This window comes from Chrysemys picta, chromosome 1 (genome assembly GCF_011386835.1).
Source record: "Chrysemys picta bellii isolate R12L10 chromosome 1, ASM1138683v2, whole genome shotgun sequence".
Classification (NCBI taxonomy): domain Eukaryota; kingdom Metazoa; phylum Chordata; order Testudines; family Emydidae; genus Chrysemys; species Chrysemys picta.
The window spans coordinates 95,255,938-95,274,987 of record NC_088791.1 but is presented as its reverse complement, the minus strand read 5'-3'; the positions used below and the strand labels follow the sequence as shown (position 1 = coordinate 95,274,987).

Below are 19,050 nucleotides of genomic sequence, written 5' to 3'. Positions count from 1 at the left end.
TGCTTGAACGGGCTTTGGCATGGCCTCTAAGAACTCCCATGGCATGCTCCGGGCTGCATCCATTAATGGAGCAAACGCCAAGCGGGAGAGAGGAATTTAAGCCACTTTTCGCCCCTCTCATTTCTATCCTCATTTGATCAGTTTATGTACGTGAAATTAACAGTCTTCTTGTTTTAATCCCATCCTGCAATCCGCATTGCATGACACAAGCTGGATTCCAATAACCAACCCAGAACCAGCCCTGCTTTTTGGCAGGTAGATCCCATGCCCCCAGTGCCTGGAGAGGTCTTCTCACCCACCCACTCTCATCACCATGGGGTGAGGGCCACAGCCCTGCCTATGGTGCCTTAACAGTTGGGCAGGGCCCCCATCCCCAGGTTTGCACCCTTGTTGAGCTCCTGCTTTGCATGCGGAGGGGCATATAGGGGGCAATTTGTTTGATGCGGGGCTCGCCCCTCCCTCATCGCGCCCCCGCCGTCTCCTCGCCTGTGCCTTCCTGCTGTGCAAACAGGGAGGGGGCGGCGGAGGGAGGTTGGGGGCGGCGGTATTTAAATAGATTAATAATGCATGTTTCATGCAAATGAAGCTTTCCCGGGCTGTTGCATTAGCGCTGCCGGGAGGCTGCACCTCCCCCGGACCCACACGGGCGGGGGCTGCTCAGCACACAGCGCCGCGGTGGCAGCATCACGCCCAGGCGCTCGGGCCCCGCTCCCCAGCGATCCCACCCCCGCCCCGGGCGTGACACAGCGCGGCGCAGGCGAGCCCCCCGGGTATGGGCCCGGCCACCCACCTCCCAGACCGACCGCCCCAGAGCCCCGCTCAGCACCCCGGCCTCGCGGGGGAACCATTCCGCGCTTCCAAGTCCCACCCCCACATGCATGCATGTGCACTCTCTCCGACCTGCAGCAGGCACCCATGTGCACTCACACACACGTGCGCACACAGGAGGACGCATGCACATCCCGGGGCGCGCACGCCTGCATGCATGCTGGCACACATGTGCACGCCACACGCGCACACAGGAGCAGACGCACAGACAGCACCTCCCGAGCATGTCGGCTGCTGCAGCACCTGCAGGTCTCTGCTGCTCTCCGGCCAGCTCCACTGTCTGTCCTGGGATGACAATGGGATGCGTCCGGTCCCCCTTGTTCAGATTCTCCTCCCCGCACCCCGTGGTCCAAAGCAGGGGGCTGCTGACGCATACAAATGTGGGCACACTTTCTCGGGTGCAATAAACCGGCGCGCGGGCACCCTGCTCCCAGCACACACACAGGCACCCGGCTCTCCGGGCTGGCCCCCGGTGGCGCTGGCCAGCTGCAGGCGCACGCCACACATTCCCGGGGAGCCTTCTGCAGCCAGTGGAGCCTGCCAGCACAGCACGGGGGGAGGCAGGGAGAGCAGGAGGCTGACTTTCCCCACCCACTCAAAACATACCCCCGCCACCCACGCACTCCTGCCCCTGCAAAGAACCCCCGCCAAAGTTTGCAAAGCCACAGAGGCTGGAGAAAAGGGGCGGGGGAGGGGGGAGACACACAATCTCCCTCTTGCCACTATAGTTGCCAGCGCAAAATTAAAACCTACCCCTCCTGCTCCTGCAGGGGTTGCAACGGAGAAATCCAGCCGACCCCAGCTGCACGCCGCCGGCTCGGCATATTCACGACCCCCCGGCATACAGAGAGACCACCTGCATGCAAGGCAACGCTCCCTCCCCTCTTCACATGTGCTTCATGTGGCCGGCCAGCCCCTCGGAGCCTCTGCCCTGCCTCCACCTGGCCCCAAAGCAGCTACAGCTCTGGAGAGAGACCGGGGAGATTGGAGGGGGGAGGGAGAGATGCAGAGGGCGGGTTTGATCCTTCTCTCCCTAACCTGGCTGGGAGACAAGGGGCGACACGAAGAGCCGGGGCGGAAGCCAGCCCCACTGTGCATGCACAGCCGCCGCCGAGCGAGACACATACCTGCCGATCCAGCGGGGAGACTCTCACCCCCTCTTGGCTTCGATGATCGCTAGTGCAAGGGCTGACGCTCCCGCCGCGCGCGCGCGTGTGTGTGTGTGTGTGTGCGCGCGGGGGCCCCCTCCCCCGGCCTCACCCCTTTGCACGGTGGGTTCCCCTCTCCCCCAGCTGCTTCATTGCCCCGAGGCCCAGCGGCCGGGCTCACGATCCCCCGGCCGGGCGGAGGCGGAGGCTGAAGCCGGGGCGGGCAGAGACAAGCGGGGGATTCGCCGCCGCTGCAGCTGCATCACCGGGAGCACCAGGCAGAAGGGGCTGTAGTGGCATTTAAACCGCCAGTGATTAATTCGGCCCGGGCTCTGGGGCGAGAGGCGATGCTGCTGCTCCCAGCTGGGGAGGCTGTGACAAGTGAAGGTTTGTCTCCCATGGAGCTAGCGCCCAGCCACAGCTCCGGTGCACACAGGTAAGGGGGTGGGCCTCCCTTAGCTGCTGGGGACCTACACCCTTCCCCTCACACGATCGCACACATGCAACAACTGCTGGGAAACTACCCACATATACATAGCATCACAACATGCAACAGCCGCTGGGGAGCTACACCCCAACCCTCACACGATCGCACACATGCAACAGCTGCTGGGAAACTATCCCCTCCCCTCACACAATCGTACACATGCAACAGCTGCTGGGGAGCTATAGCACTCCCCTCCCACAATCACACACACGCACATACATAGCTGCTGAGACACTATCATTCCCCATACACACAAGCACAACAGCTACAGGGAAATCATCATATCCCTCACAGAAACAGACACACACAAGTGGTGTAGAGAAATAATGCCTGTCTCCAACCTCCTGCCCTTGCACACCTAGATATATGCAACAGCGCCACAAGTACTCCTGTTCTTTTTGCGGATACAGACTAACACGGCTGCTACTCTGAAGCAGAAAGGAAGATAGCTCTGTTCCTCACACTCACAAACACCACAGCTGTAGAAAAACTGTCCACTCTCTGAGGCACAACACACACACAGACAGACACAACAGCTGCAAAGAAACTCCTCATGTCCTTCACCCAAACACACACATGCAACAATGGAAGGGAAATGGTCCAAGTCCCTCAAACACAGCTGCAGAGAAACGGCTCACATCTCCTTCTCCCAATACACACACATGCACACAAACAACAGCTGGAGTGAAACCAGCAGCTATGCACAAATATAAACATACATACAACAGCTTCTGGGAAACTACTCATCTCTCTGTCTCTCTCTCTCACTCACACACACACACACACACACACACACACACACAAGCTGGGAAACAACTGACATCGCACACAAAAATGCAGCAACCGTAGAGAAACTATCCTGTTGATCAAACATCCACACAAGCATATGAAAGAGCGATGTTATTATTAATTATTATTATTTGTATTGTAATATTACCTAGGAGCCCCAGTCATGGACTAGGAGCCCATTGTGCTAGGCCTGTCCAAACAGAACAATAAGTTGGTATAACTACTCCATCTATCAAACACACGCACATGCACAAGTGTAGGGAACAACTATAGAGAAACTCTGTCCTTTGTTATAATAATAATACTTAGTTCTTTTCATCCATAGATCACAAAGCGCTTTGCAAAGGAGGTCGGTATCATTATCCCCATTTTACAGTTGGGGGAAACTGAGGCATAGAGAAGTAAAGTGACTTCCCCAAAGGTAAGCCAGTATGCCAGTGAAAGAACCGGGAATATAACCCACTTTTACTCTCTCTCTCTCTCTCTCTCTCTCTCTCTCTCTCTCTCTCTCCCGCTTCAGGAAAACTACTTTATCTTGCCCATCCACAACAACTATAGGAAAACCGCCCACAGTGCACACACACAGACTTGAGAATCCAAAGGACTATGAATGAACAAGATATATTAAGCCCCATCGGGTCCATCCCCTGGTCCAGTGCAGAATTCTTCCATGCAATATATTCTTCACGGCTTTGTCCACTCCATTTGTAAATGTTCCTGGGGATTATCCCATGACTGAATAGACTACACAAGTTAAGAATGTTTTCCACACTTTCTGCCTACATCAGCTGTAGAGACAGTCCCTCTCCCAGTTCATCACTCAATAAGCAAGGCCTTCTCCTCTCCTGTATCCACTACCACCATTAGTAGCCTAGCCTTCCAGACAGCCCTCAGCACTCAGTTTTGTAAACGTCGCCCTCCATGAAGATCAGTAAGCAGACAAGGGGGTAGGGTCTGGGTCCCATTAAGGCATCTATATGTCACTCTGGAGAAGGAGGGTTGAAGTAGCCCCATAGAGCCCCCTCAGGGTGTTTGGGGAGGGAGGGCACAGCCATTCCCAAAGGAGCATGAGGGGAGGAAGTCATTCACCCTATCTTCCCCCCACCCCCCTCCACACACACACTTCTTGATCCAGGTGTGACCCCATGAGTGGGAAGAGGGAGGGGAGGAAAGTGGCTGTATGCACAGGGTAATCTGCCTTTGGAGCTTGGTGAGTGGTGGCAGGGGAAGGGGTCACATTGGGAGGGATTCCAATCACCAGGCCAGCTGATATCTCTCTCTCTCTCTCCCCCTCCTTCCCTTTGTCTGTCCGTCTGTCTCTGTCCCTCATGGGGGCTGCATTCGCAGTTCCTGCTCTGCCTGGGAAAGAAGGAGGGACCCATGAGGAGGCCAGGCTCAGCCTCTCGCTGCAGTCAGAATCTCTCCGCTGATCTATAATGCGGTGAGCAGTGACAGATTGATTTTACAGCTCTGCTTGGAGCCGGCCGCTGGCCCTGGGTGGGGGATGAATCAGCTTTCTCTGGGCCTTGGCTTTTAGTTCATTATTTTCACTGAACCTCCCTCGCAGGCAGCTGGAGAGAAAGAGAGAGGGAGAAACACAAAGTTGGCAGAAGGGGTTTTTTTTGTCGGCGGTTCCCACCCTCACAGCTTGGGGAGGGACTCCAGAAGGTGGGAAAGAAGAGGGAGGGGGAAGGGAAGGGCCTGTTGTCCATTACACTGGTACCTTGTTCTGCACCAGCTGCCCTGTTCAGAGAAGCCACGTCCATTTTACGTGGTTAACTAGTTGCTCCGTGTACACTGTTTGGGAGATGGAAAGCACTACATAGGGCTAAGTAGTATTCATGATGATGATGATTATACCAGAGCCTTATTCTGCACTGAATGGAGCCTGGGTCTATTTTAATGATACCAGTACTGGGTCTGCAACATGGAGATTGGGTTCATTTGACATAGTGCCAGTACCAATTGCTGCCCTAACAGCCCTGTACATAGAGGCCAGTTCCAATGACATGTTGCTGGCGCTGGCAGACTGAACGTCGTCCCCTTGGCAGGTCTACAGGATTGCTGACTAGCAGACGCTCACAGGGGAGTTGAGTTGGAGAGTTCTCTGCCCTAGAAATCAGCTCCGAGGGGTGGGCATGGCACTGCTGGCATTGGGCAAACTACCCTTAGCAATCTGAGCCAGCCGGATTCACCACTCCATCCATTGCAAACCCCACTCAAGAGGAGAGTAATAAATCCCACTACCCAGTCTGAAGGGGCAGGATGGGGGCAGGTTTTCAGAAGTGTACCCAGGAGCATTGTGTACCTCCAGTATTGGGAGGGAGCGATCAGGACCTTGCATGGAGCCATGGATTTGTGCAGGACGAGGGGCTCTGGGTGACATATGCCTAATGAGAGACAGGTGCAGTTTGGTATCTAACGAAAGATAGGGTTATTCTGCTCTCTGTCCCCAGCATCTGTGTAATGAATTGGAGCTGATCTCTGCTATGTCTGAATCTGAGTCTAGACCCACTGCTTAAAAGACATGTCAAAGCTGCCTATGGACTCTAGGGAATGTCACTCTGACGGGACACTCCCCTCCCACTTGCCCTGCAGGACAGAGAGAGGAGAATCCTACATCCAGTTCATTCCGTTGCAGCCTTCTTCCCACTCATGGCTCCCCCAGTCGGACCCCACCCATTCCTCCCTCTGCTGGGGTGAAAGAGGAGCTTGGCCCCAATGTTCAGTCTATCCCAGGCTTCTCCTTCATACCCTGCTCTCTGAATGGGAATTGAGCCCTGGGTGAGACACAGGTTGCCTCTGATCCTCCCTGGCATACCCCAAAGCCTCCTTGGAGGGAATAGATCCCTGGACTTACAGGGAGGAATGAGGGCATCCTGTGGAAGAGAGGAAAAGGGGTGGAGCTGGAGTCACAGGGGGCAGCTATGCAAAGGGAGCTATGATATCATTATGGTGGCTCCACCAATCCTAGGCAGGCAGCTTTCCACATCAATCCCATTCCCTCCCTCTCTCCCCGCCCCCCCATCTCTCCGTCCTGCAACTGCCTGTTGACCTGCACACCATGTTTCAATCACCCCCTTAGGGGACAGCTGGACAGGGATGAGAAAGTGGCCTTCAAGACAGACGGACAGACTTGCGTACTTCAAAATCAAAAGTCCTTTTGATCTTCAAAGATCAATGGGAGATGAAACAGAGGAGGGTGGGGAAAGAGGTGGCAGTGGGAGACAAAGAGACAGAGTGAGGTTTCCTAGATTTCTACCCCAGTGAGAGGAAGAGAGAGACAGCACATTCCGTCTCATCCACTTTGGTAATCTTTTAATCTCTTCTGTTTTAATCTTTCACGTCAGGAATGAGATAAAATAAATATTAAAACAGAAAACCCCACAGTTGGAATGGGTGAAGGAGGGGACAGACAGACGGACAGTGTGTCCCTCCCAGGCATTCTCTCTCCTTCCCTCCCTTTCTCCGCTGTCAAGCAGGAACCTGACTCGAGGCAGTGTGGTATGTTGGATCGCACACTTAACTGGCAGCCAGGACACCTGAGATCATGGCAGTACCATTGACTCACTGTGTGGTGTTGGGTAAGTCCCCACACCACTCTGTGCCTCAGTTTCCCCAACTTTTTGAAGGGCTGTGGGAGCAGGAGATGAGAAGCAGTAGATGTGTGAGCAGTAGATGTTGTTAGTAGGATTTCAACCTTCTCATGAGCTAAGGGAGAGAATAACAAATGAGCCCAGTGAATCACAGGGAAATAATCCCAGCCAGGGTGGCCCATGGAGGGGAGGAGAGTGGGGGCATCATCAATTCCCAGAGCAGAGCTGGGAGATGGAGATTATGACGTGAAAAAGTCATGGCCGCTCCCCACCTTCTCCCATAGCTAATGGCAAAGGATCCAGTCCTGCTCCCATTGAAATCAACAGCAAAACTCCCATCCGTTTCAAAGGCAGCAGGATTGGACTCTCGTTTATTTCTTCGGTGCCCTTTCTAGGCTATTGATTGACCTGTGTTTAGTGAGAGAAAGCTAAGATATTAAATGAGACATTTGTTTAACAAAAATATAGATCCCAGAAGGAAAATTGTACAGACTTCTATAGCACAGTAATAGATGCAGTCAAAAAACGAGAGAGAGACAGAGAGAATCTTCCTATATGCATGGAAACTGCTCAGCACGTAGTAATGCATTTATTATTATTATTAGATTTATACAAAAATATCCAAGGCTACAGATTTCACTGTCATAAATTATCAAAACAAATAACATTATGTATATTTTACGTATCTATCTCCCTTATATACAGTCCTAGCCTATAAAATATCACTTACTAACCCATGGATCATAAATATTCTAAAGAACCTAAAATTGATACATTATAAAATAGTCAGTAACTTGACGACAGGCTCCACTTAATTAGAGCAGGGCCACAGGGATGCTGAACTGGCCTCGTGAACTCATATACCATGGGTAGTTCCTCCCTCTCTCTCTGTTAACAAATTAGCCCTTCAACTGCTGCACTGAGGTGACAGCTGCTTCCCTCTTGGTGCTTGATTCTGAAAGGTGCCGAGCACTTGGGGTGAGATCCTGGCCCCGCTGAGGCAGATGGGAGTTTTGGCACTGACTTCAGTAAGGCCCTCGGACTGTGCTCCAGCAAAGCACTCAAGCCTGCACAGGAACAGTTCCACTGAAGTCAACAGGACTGTTTGTGAGCATTGTTGGGTTGGGACCAGAGGGTTCAGTTCTTTGAGGATGGAGCCCTCAGTGTCTGGCTCAAACCCCCATGCCAGGCGAGTGCAGTATAAAGGGGGTTTCCACTGGTGCTGGGTGAATAATGCAAACACCTTTAGGCAGCTATTCAGTCAACGCTTTCTGTGGATCCACTTGGCCATATCCATGTCCCTTTCATATTCACTTTCCATAAGAGTTTGAGCAATAACGTTTTGCTCACAAAAATGTTGGCAGAATATGAATTTCAGAGTTGCAACAGTTGTGAATACCATGGAGACGGAAATGTCTGTTCACACACAAGTATGCTTCTTGCATCTTCACTCAATCAGAGAGCAGGAAAAAAAGCATGTGACTTATCTGACCAATCACAACTCAGCAACGTGGTTTGATGTGGGATAGTTGCAATCAACCTAACGAATGCAAAAACATTGAAATAACATATAAATTGTGATCTGCAAGCAGAAAAAGAGGTTCAGTTGGTTGAATTATTATTAACAATTAGTTGCTCACCTCTGCTTTCAAGATTCCAGAATTTAACAGAACGAGTCAAACTGGAAATATGGCCAGGAACTTATTAATGGTTGCTCTTACTTCTTAGTCCAAACCTCATCTTCTGTTGTTTGTTACCATGCTTCCTTATATCCTATCCATCTCATGCCTATTGCTATTTAATATCAGTCTGATAGCTATTACTATCCATCCATCCATCAGGCACCTGTCACTGGTACCTATGCAGTGCTCTCACCTGGTATCTCATCCAACTCCCACTGAAGTCAAAGGGAGCCTTGCCATTGCCTTTAATGGGAATTGGATTGGGCCTCCTGGTCCTTTTCCCATAATTCCCCTCTCCAGTCCCTCCACCTGCCTTGCAATCTCCAGCCAGCAGAGTCCCCCACCCTTCACTCCCTGAGGGCCACACTCTTGCATTCACTTCCAGAATGCCAATGGATAAAGAGACTCTAATCTCCCAACCAACCCATCTCCGCCCCATCGATAAGGCAGGAAGATGGCTTTAATGAGGAACAATTTGCTATTCAGTAGGTCCTTAATTAATATTAAAATCTAAGACAGGTGTTGAGTTTTAATTTTAAATCTTCTCTCTTTTTTTTTACATTTATTTCACCTTGTTAACGCATTTGTGATTTAGATGCAGTTTCCTCTCTCCACCGTGCTTAATGAGTCGCAGGCTTTATTCCCTCTCACTCTTGTCCTCACGGGAGCATGCTTTGATTTTCTAGTGGGTGCATGAAAACACAGATTAAAGCAATTAGACAGAAATAATCTTAGGGAGAGGAGAGAGAGATCCAGAGCGCCTAATTATATCATTTTAATCAAGACACAATTATGCAGAGACTTTTATAGATTATAAATTAGCCAAACTCCAAAGGCAAAAAAATATCATTTTAAATACTGTGCATTGCGCCTGTTGTTTCCTCCTTTCAATCTTTCCTGAACTGGATTTCTAGGGCTCACAGAGCCGCCCCGAACCAAAACTGCATTTCAGTGCTCACTGGATTTGTTAGCATTTTACTGATTAGCTGAGGAAGTTGTGTCTGCTAACAGGCCACAGTTTACTGCAGGAGAATTCCAGCAGTTTATCAATCTCAGACAGAGCTAGGTTTTTGGTAAGAAAAGACAGGGATCTGGATGCTTGCAACTACACCCTGTTTTATTTCCCCCAATACACCCCAAAAGGATACACCCAGCAGCTTCCTGTTAAGGATTCTGGGTAGTGTAGTCGAAGAGGCAATTTCCTGTACTAAGGGTTACAATTAGAACCACCACTAGAGGGTTTCCAAAATACTATGGGCAAGATTCTGCTCTGTGTTGCACTGTTATAAACCTAGAGTAACTCCAACCAGTTTTGGAATCTGTGAAACTGTGATCAGAATCTGGCACCATGAGCGCATTACTGAACCGGATGCAGCCCCCCCAGAAGAGTAGGGAGAAGGGGAAATGGAATGCTTTCTGGGTGCAGCCTCTAAGACTAGGAGAACCTGAAATGGATGTCAGGGCCCACCAGGAATGGATTCCAGCTGCATCTCATGGACAATGAAGAAGAGAATCGTTCAATCTCCATAGCCATTCAATACTTGGCTTCTGCTGAGGCTGCCAAGAGAAGAGTCAATCAACATCATTCATAATAGGGAACACCTCTCTTCACAAATCAAGTTTTTATTTGTATTATAGTAGCACCCTCAATAGGAGTAGAGAGGTTATTTTACCTCTGCGTTTAGCAGCAGTGTGACTGCTGCTGGAATACTGTGTCCAGTTCTGGAGACCACAATTCGAGGATGTTGATAATTGGAGAGGGGTCAGAGAAGAGCCACAAGAATGATTAAAGGATTTGATAACATGCCTTGTAGTGACAGATTCAGAGAGTTCAGTCTATTTAGCTTAACAAAGAGAAGGCTAAGGGTACGTCTACACTTACCTCCGGGTCCGGCGGCAGGCAATCAATGTTCTGGGATCGATCCTGGAAGTGTTCGCCGTCGACGCCGGTACTCCAGCTCGGCGAGAGGAGTACGCGGCATCGACGGGGGAGCCTGCCTGCCGCATCTGGACCCGCGGTAAGTTCGGACTAAGGTACTTCAAATTCAGCTACGTTATTAACGTAGCTGAATTTGCGTACCTTAGTCCGAAGTGGGGGGTTAGTGGGGACCAGGCCTTAGGAGTGTCTTGATGACAGTCTATCAGTATCTACATGGGGAACAAACAGTTAACCATGGGCTCTTCACTCTAGCAGAGAAAGGTAGAACATGATCCAATGGTTGGAAGCAGAAGCTAGACGAATGCAGACTAGAAACTATGCAAACATTTTTAACAGTGAGAGAAATTAACCATTGGAACAACTTACCAAGGGCTGTGGTGGATTCTACATCACTGGCAATTCTTTAATCAGGATTGGCTGTTTGTCTAAACGATCTGCTCTAGGAATTAGTTTGGGGAAGTTCTCTGGCCTGGTTATGTAGGAGGTCAGGCTAGATGATCACAATGGTCCCTTCTGGCCTTGGGATCTATGACACTCTACTGAGATTGGGGCCTCATTGTGCTAGGCCCTGTGCAAAGACCTAGGAAAAGACAATCTCTGCCCTGAAGATTTGATCCTCCAAATAGACAAGACAGACAAAGATATATTATCATCCTCATTTTACCCATGGGGGGCTGAGGCGCTGAGAGATTAAGTGACTTGCCCAAGGAAGTCTATGACACAGCTGGAAATTCAACCCATCTTGCCTGAGCCCGAGCCTAGTGCCTTCACTACAAGACCATCCTTCTCTCATTTTGCACATGCTAATAAATGTCCATCCTGTGTTGTGTCATGGAGCTGTCACAAACTAAGAAGGGCTGGACTTAGCCAGACTTCTAAGGAACACCGAGATAGTGCCAGCAGTAGCACTGGTAATTCCCTCTCGCCCTGACGTCCTGATCACTTGCAGTCATTGGGGTTTTAAGAGAGAGAAGGAATCATGGCACTATAGGGCTGGCCTGGACCTTGAGAAATCATCACGACTGTGGTCCAGTGATTAGGACTTGGGAGACTCAGGTTCAGTTCCCTGCTCTGCCACAGACTGCCTGTGTCAACTTCTATAAGTCACTTAGCCTCAGTTTGCCATCCCTTCCCCTTCTGAGCTCTGGCCCTGCATCTCACTGCTACTGTAAAATGGGACTAATAGCACTGCCCTACCTCACAGGGGTGTTGGGAAGAGAAGTATGTTAAAGGCGGTGAAGCACTTTGAGATCTACTGCTGAAAAGCAATTCAAAAGAGCTAGGTATTATTGTTTGTCTAGAACAGGTGAGCTGGTGGATCATGTTAGCTAACTCAATCTAACTAGTACCTTTACCGGTCTAGTCAAATAAATTTAAATTAATGGAGATATCCTATCTCCTAGAACTGGAAGGGACCTTGAAAGGTCATCAAGTCCAGTCCCCTGCCTTCACTAGCAGGACCAAGTACTGATTTTTTGCCCTAACTGGCCTCTTCAAGGATTGAACTCACAACCCTGGGTTTAGCAGGCCAATGCTCAAACCACCCCTTCTGTTCAAGATGAAGGTGGTGCTATAGCACATGCAAGCTGGTCAAGCTAGGCTGTAGCTCAGTTTCCCATTGTGTAAGACAAGTCTAGCAATAAGATCACTTCTGCAAGGGGTGCTGTGAGGCAGTACTTCTTTAATTGTCCAGTGCTTTCAGATGCTAGGAATGAAAGTGCCAGAGAATTATTAAATTCCCTCTCCACTTGCAGGCAGCTATAGTATTCTTCACTCCCTGGCCTATCTGGCTGTGCAGTGTTTCAATGTGCTATTAAGCTGGTGCTGTTTTCCCCCCAGTGATAAGTAAAGGGAGTTCTCTCTAGCCATTAATGAGCTCATGGGGATGTTGTGAGGTTTGAGTCATTAGTGCCAGATTCTGCCCCCCTTTCTCACTGAAACCAGTGGACCCACATGTGAAGTAAGGGCCTATGCAGTGTGAGTAAGGGGAGCAGAGTCCAGCCCACAATATTTGTATGCACCCACCTCTGTAGTGCCCAAGTACTAATACCTGAGATGAGGTGCTTTGCATCCCAACCTAGGAGTGAAAGGCTCAGCAACCCATTCCACAATGCCCCCAAGCTGTTCCGTTTCCCAGACTGGAGTGGGTAACCCGAAGGTGAAAGGCTGTCCATATTTAGCGTACCCATCCTCAGAGCGTGTGTGTCTGTGAACGTGTGTGTGTTTATGAATGCAATGCCTTGATTTGCCATGCCAGGGAAGTGTGATTGAATATTTATGTGAACCGAGACTGTGTGCGGGTGTGCCTGAGCGACAGCCTGTCTCCTAGACATTTCTCTCATACCACTCGTGTTGTCTATTACTTCATCTTGCAGAAAGTCAAGTGGATTTGCAGTCCACCTGCCGTGACTGGGAAGATCCCTGTTCACCACCCCCTCACCCAAGAAGACACACCCCACACCCGAGATCCAAACCACACAAACAGGCTAGGGGACAAGGAAGAGGTAGTCAGCTTCGGGAATCTGCCTGCTCTCACAACCAAGAGCTCAGCCCTCTATGTGTGTGTGTGTGTATGGGTGGGGGGTGTAAGTAAGTAGTGGTGTTGGAGTGCCCCCTGCTGGCACTCTCTCTGGACTGCCAGCTCCTTCACAATCCTCCAAACCCTGCACACTCCCTTACACACACACACACACACACACACACACACACGGTGGGTAACTCTCCTGCAGATAGTCTGGCCTCAATTTCCCTCCCCACCCCCACCCCACATTGCTACCATTACAGTCACTGCTGGATCAGTTATGCAAATGAGTCCATCATCCAGCCAACAGCGTCTCTGTGACCGCAGCAGAGCCAGTGAGCGAGCGTGATGGGAAATCCTTGGAGAAGGAAGGACATAAATAGTGATAAATCTGTGTCTGCCTCTGTGTGTGTGTGTGTGTGTGTGTGTGTGTGTATCTCCCTCCCCTACTGTTGCTGCAGAGACACAGCAGGGACTCCCAAGGACTATTTGGATCTGTTCCCAGTGCTCTCGGTTGAAGGGTCCATCCCCTCCTCTTCCCTGCCCCCTCTAATCCAAGAATAAATAAAGCCAGAGAGGCTGCGCAGGGATGACACGAGGCCTCTCCCAGGAGCCTGGGCATAATTCAGATTTCAGGCTGAGTGGTGGTAGAGGGGAGATGAAGGCCTTGCCACAGAGTACTATCCTGTCTTTACTGATGTCTCCAGGACTATGGAGGTGACATCCCCCAACTGAGCCCCCAGGACCCCTGAGCAGGCCCCAGACAATGCCAGCATGTGCATGCTTTGACTCGTCAGCACAGCATTTTCCTTGAAGCCCCTGAAAATGTTTCCCCTGCCTGTATTCCCCGACTCTTTAGCACCACGGAGCGGAAGGGGCTGGTGCACCAGCCAGGGAGATGAGACAGTAAAAGGTCTAATGGTTAGAGCATAGGATTGGGAGCCAGGACTCCTGCGTTCTAATCCTAGTTCTATTATTAAATACAAGGTCATGTTGGGCCAGAGCCTCAGATGATGTAAACTGATGTAGCTGCACTGAAGTCAGTGTGGATTTACACCAGCTGAGGAGCTGACCTTCAGTCTATTCGTGCCTCAGTTTCTCAATCTGAGGATAAAATCCTGACCTGACAGGGGCATTGTGAGGGTTAATTAGTATCTTTTGGTCTCTGTGTGATCCTTGGAATTAAGGTGCTAGAAAAATACGAAATAACAGTATTAATGATTGTTATGAACAAAAGTGCTACTGTGGGTAAATAGAAAGCAGGGATGGAGAATCTGTCTGCGTCCTGGCTCCTCACAGCGGGGATTTCTTGGCCCCAGAGGAAAGTGTGGGGCTTAGAGAGACTCAGAGATGGTTCCTGCCAGAGGCCGAGCATCCTTATCTGCTCATAATTCCAATGCCAACTGAAGGGGCTAAGGATCAGCTAGGATCGGCCCCTGAAGCAGCATTGTCAGCTGGCATTTGAAAAGACGCAATCAGGTCAATTCAGGCTACAATTTAGGTTTGGCGAAACCCTAAACATCAATGGAAATGTTTTCAGGGATTTTCTTTTGTCAGTAAACAAACCCAGGTTCCATGAACACAGTTTGCTTTCAAAGGAATACCATTTTCCTGCGGCGTCTGCAAGCCAAACAGCAGAGGATCCTGTGAGCCTAGGAGAACTGGAGAGTGACACTGACCAGGCCTCCGATCCAGGAAAGTACTTAAGATGGCTCACAAGCAGTAGTTTAGTTTACCGGAGTGGGACTACTCACCTGTTTAGAGAATTCCACCTGTGCTTAATTGCCTTGCAGGCTGGGGGCAGGCACCTAGAATCAGAAGTGAAACTGACTGCTCTGTCTTCATCCTCCCAGCTAAAAGAAATGCAAAAAATAAACAAACAGCAGCGAGGGTGGATAGTAAATGGGATTTTTTTTTTTAATTTTTAACTAGAGATGGGCCCTAACCAAAACCTCCTGTATAGACACACCTGACAATGAGAAACTGTGGAGCGATCCCCAAGCTTAGCTCACCTCTTGTTTTAGTAACCTAAGGTGTTAGGACTACCACAGGTTCGGAAATCTGTTTAGTAAAAATATTGGAATGCCAGTTTTACAGTGCTCCCTTAAAAAGCAGCCTCCCCCGGGGAAAGCCCCTCACTTTCACAAGTGACTTCTGGGCTGCTGTTGAGGAAGCAATCTGTATTGCTGAGATACTGGTGTTGAATAGCCTGGCTGTGCTGTCTTGCCAGACCCAGCCACTCACCCCTCCTCCTCCTTGGTCCTGCTGCAGCATCCTAATGCTGACTACCCTGCGGCGCCAGGGGGCTGAGGAGGGACTTGTCATCTGCATCACAACACGGACAGGCCCATCTTTAAAGAAAGCAGAATATCAGGCCCCGAAACCGTTCCAGGAGGAAGGGAAAGCCAGAGAAGAGCACCCCCTTCTGGATTTGTTAGGAAAAGGGACACACAGTCTGGATCCCGTGCTCATCTCAGCACTCATGTGCTACAGTCTGCTGAACATCAGGGAGAGGGTGACTGACGGAGGAGGGGAGTTGTAGGGCCTTTTGTAAATACCCCTGGTATGCTGACAAATGTCCAGAAACACAGGCAAAGTGATTTGTTAGCCCCGATTACAATTTTCTCCAGGAGTCCACATAAAGCCTCAGATCCAATTCTTCCCCTACAGGATACCAATAGCTACCACTGAAGTCAATAAGAGTTGATCTGGACCCACTCTGGGGTGTATCTGGATTTGTATAGCCTTGGAGGGAATGCCTGAACTGGATTCCTGAACAGCCTGGAATGGACTATGAGAGGAGGAACTGGATAAGAATCTGAACTGGATCCCTGTGTTCCTCTGGAATGGCCTCTGGGTGCAGAACCCTGTTGAGAGGAGACTCAGAAGGGGATTTCTGTGTCTCATTGGCTGGAATGGACTTTGGGTACAAGTCCCTTGGGTGCTTTTTCACCCCTTCTGCTCCTGTAAGTGTTTGTGCAGTTTCCTACCCCATTCCCATGCTACTTGTGTGCAGGCACATACTATAATGCTGTCCAGTGAGGATTAGAGCTGTTGTTAGAAACTTAGACCAGTGGTTCTCAAACTTCTTTTTCCACAGCCCACTTGAAAATTGCTGAGGGTCTCGGCAGCCCACTTAATGATCTTTCCAAATGTTGTTTGTACTGTTAGCTAACTACTGTAAAGCGCTTTGGATAAAAGCGCTATATAAAAAAAAATAACATTTTTCGTTCTACAAATAAAAGTACACAACTCGTATTTAAAAATATATATATATCAGTAGTCTTACCTTTCTAATGTGATGGATGTGCCCTCTCTCCCCCGCCACAGTAGCCCCGAGCTGAGGCTGGGAAGGAGGGGGGTGTCTCTCCCCGGCAGCCCCAGAGCTGGGGCTGGGGAAAGTCGTCTCTTTCTCAGGCCGCTGCAGCCCTGCACATCCCAAATTCCCCCCACCCCCTCTTCTCACCCCACTGCCCCCTCCCACCTACCCCCTATTCCGCCCAAGGCCACCACCTCACCTTACATGTTCGTCTTCTCCAGGGTCCAGGCACCTAATTAATGGAGCCACACCTGCGGGGCTCCATTAATTAGGTGGGTGGCCCTTCATTCTTGTGTGCGGCTGTCCAGGTGCGCACCTTAGAGGGAACTATCGGTGGACTACCTGAATGGAGCTCGCAGACCACTAGTGGTCCACGGACCACAGTTTGAGAACCACTGCCCTAGACGAATGCAGTTGATCTAATCTAATCTGCCTATCTATGGATTTTCTATAGTGCCTACCACCAAAGTCTCTAGGTGCCTGTGTCTACTCCCTCCTTGATTCCTTCTTTGTGCTGCTATTGACCTGTATCATCCAGGAGGTGTGACACTAGACTGACTGGGATGCAAGGGCTTGGCCTGCAAAATGGTTAATGCTTCTGCTAAGTATTCCAGGCTTCATCCGCTGTAGGAGGGCCATGCCAGATCGGCCACCCCTGGGTGTTTGTGCCTGATGATCTCTGTGTGCAGGACTCCAGAGCAAAGAGGCAGCTCTTTGATAAATTCATGGCTCCTTGGAAAGGAGCAGCTCAGAAAGGAGGGTGGGGAAAGGAGGAAAGAGGGAGGGGGAACAGATAAGAAGGAGATAAATATGGAAAAAGGAAAGAAGAGAGGCACTGCAAGAGTTAAAGAGAGAAGAGAAAACTGTATATGTGGAGAGATGGTAATAGGAAAATAGACAGGAATCAAAAATGAGGGGAGACGGGAAGAGATGCAGAGAAAGAGAAGATAGGGGTGAGGGAAAGAAAAATGCAGAGGCTGACAGAGAGAATGAGCTAGTGAAAGACACAGGGAGCGAGAAAGAGAGGGCATTGGAGGGATTGTCTGATGTCAAATCTGATAGAAAAGAGGATTTGTCTGCAAAAAATAACCCAAATCTAAGCCGCAGCCTCAGAGCAGCTGCATATTTAGCGCCATCGACTCTGCATATTGGTTCATAAAGAGGAGCCAAAGGGCTGCAAAATGAAAATTGTTGCTGTTTAGGAAGCAAAACAAAGCAAGCAGGGATGAGTATGATGGTCCCTTCCGACCTTAAAGTCTATGAGCCCCAGTTAGGCTGAATGAACCTCCAGAAGGATCTAATAATGACACAGGCTGGGAGGAGATAGGCCAGGTGAGTGGGGTTAGCCGGACTTGGCTGTGCTGTCCATGGTGCTGAATGGAGTCGGCTCCTCAGTCTGGACTGGCCAAGAATGTAACTCCCCCTGTACACCCCTCCACTCACACCCCCACACTCTTCACTCAGAGTAAAAGGCACCAGTTAGAGGGTGCAATGCACTGAGAAGAGGCTCACACATCTGTGACATTGCACTCCATAATGTTTTATGGAAATATGCTTATGAGTGTGAATACAATGTAACTGGAATATGCTTCATGCAAAAGGTCTCTTGTAAGGTATCATTACAAAGCTTATGATCTACTGAGTGTGATCATCCTATTTGTTTGCATCTATTATTTCTATGTCTGAAGTTAGGAAAATAAGATATAAACTTGTAATACTGATGTAAACTCATTAAGTGGAAACCATTAAGGGTGCTTTAGAATCAATGATCTGTAAATGGCTCTGTTTACTTGCAAACCTTGCTGGGTATGTGTGGGTCATCCCTGGAAGAACGGAGGCTGGGGTCTTACAGGACATGTGAACATGTCACTGGATACTGGAATCCATCTAAATCATTTAGTAGGAGGGGTGGGGACCCAGAGAGACAAAAGATTCCTGCCTTGTGCCAAAGCTATAAAAGGGGGCTGCCAGTCATGAGAACACCCCTGCTTTCCACCTAAGATGTCTGCTGGAACTAACAAGGACTGTACCGGGGAAAGGATTGGGCCCAGACTAGGAAGGAGTCTAGTCTGTGAAAGAAGCTTATTGGAACATCTCTGAGGGTGAGATTTTACCTGTAAACAGTTTCTTAATGTATTAGACTTAGACTTGCGTGTTTTTGCTTTATTTTGCGTGGTGACTTACTTTGTTCTGTCTGTTATTACTTGAAACCACTTAAATCCTACTTTTTATACTTAATAAAATCACTCTGACCTCCCAAGGGGGCTGTGGTGCCCTGGGATCCCAAGATGGACCTAATTGGGGGGGGGTGTCCTGTTGCCTGTGCCTGCAAGACCTGTCTTGGACTGTGTTCCTGTTGTCTAAATAAACCTTCTGCTTTACTGGCTTGCTGAGAGTCATGGTGAATCGCAGGAAGCGGGGGGGGGGGAGGGGGCAGGGGCTTGTGTCCCTCCACATTCTGTGACATGTGCTCACACATACATGTGGGGAAGAGGCTTTCATGATGGAATGAATTTGAACACATGGCCCAGATCCTCAAACGTAGTTAGGTTCCTAACTTCCATTGAAATCAATGGGCGTTAGATGCTTTAATACACTAGAGATTCTTGGCCTTAGCTCCCCTCTTGCACTGCGTAATCAGTGTCGCACTAGGGAGATGTGTGTTTGTGCATTGTGCAGGCACACAGTGGGGCTAGGGCTCTCCGGATGGGAGGAGCATAGAATCACAGCAATAGATCTAG

The 19,050-nt window shown here is 49.7% G+C and overlaps 1 protein-coding gene and 1 long non-coding RNA gene across 6 annotated transcripts in view; one reads left to right on the top strand and one right to left on the bottom strand.

Annotated features, from left to right (window-relative positions):
- Nucleotides 1-2,079, bottom strand: part of ELFN2 (extracellular leucine rich repeat and fibronectin type III domain containing 2) — a 57,577-nt gene extending 55,498 nt beyond the window's left edge. For 3 of the 5 annotated variants that reach the window (XM_065581455.1, XM_042843571.2, XM_005302459.5), the window contains exon 1: nucleotides 1,956-2,079. The gene's annotated coding sequence lies outside the window, so the exon portion shown is untranslated. Of the gene's footprint in view, nucleotides 1-1,581; nucleotides 1,790-1,955 lie in introns of those variants that run through there. The other 2 variants (XM_065581472.1, XM_042843572.2) reach the window with 1 other exon arrangement.
- Nucleotides 2,080-2,277: 198 nt separating this feature from the next.
- On the top strand, nucleotides 2,278-15,695 carry LOC101934536 (uncharacterized). The gene is made up of 4 exons (XR_256460.4): nucleotides 2,278-2,412; nucleotides 3,578-3,673; nucleotides 4,600-4,693; nucleotides 15,661-15,695. It is a non-coding gene; the product is annotated as an uncharacterized LOC101934536 (long non-coding RNA).
- The last annotated feature ends 3,355 nt before the right edge of the window (nucleotides 15,696-19,050 follow it).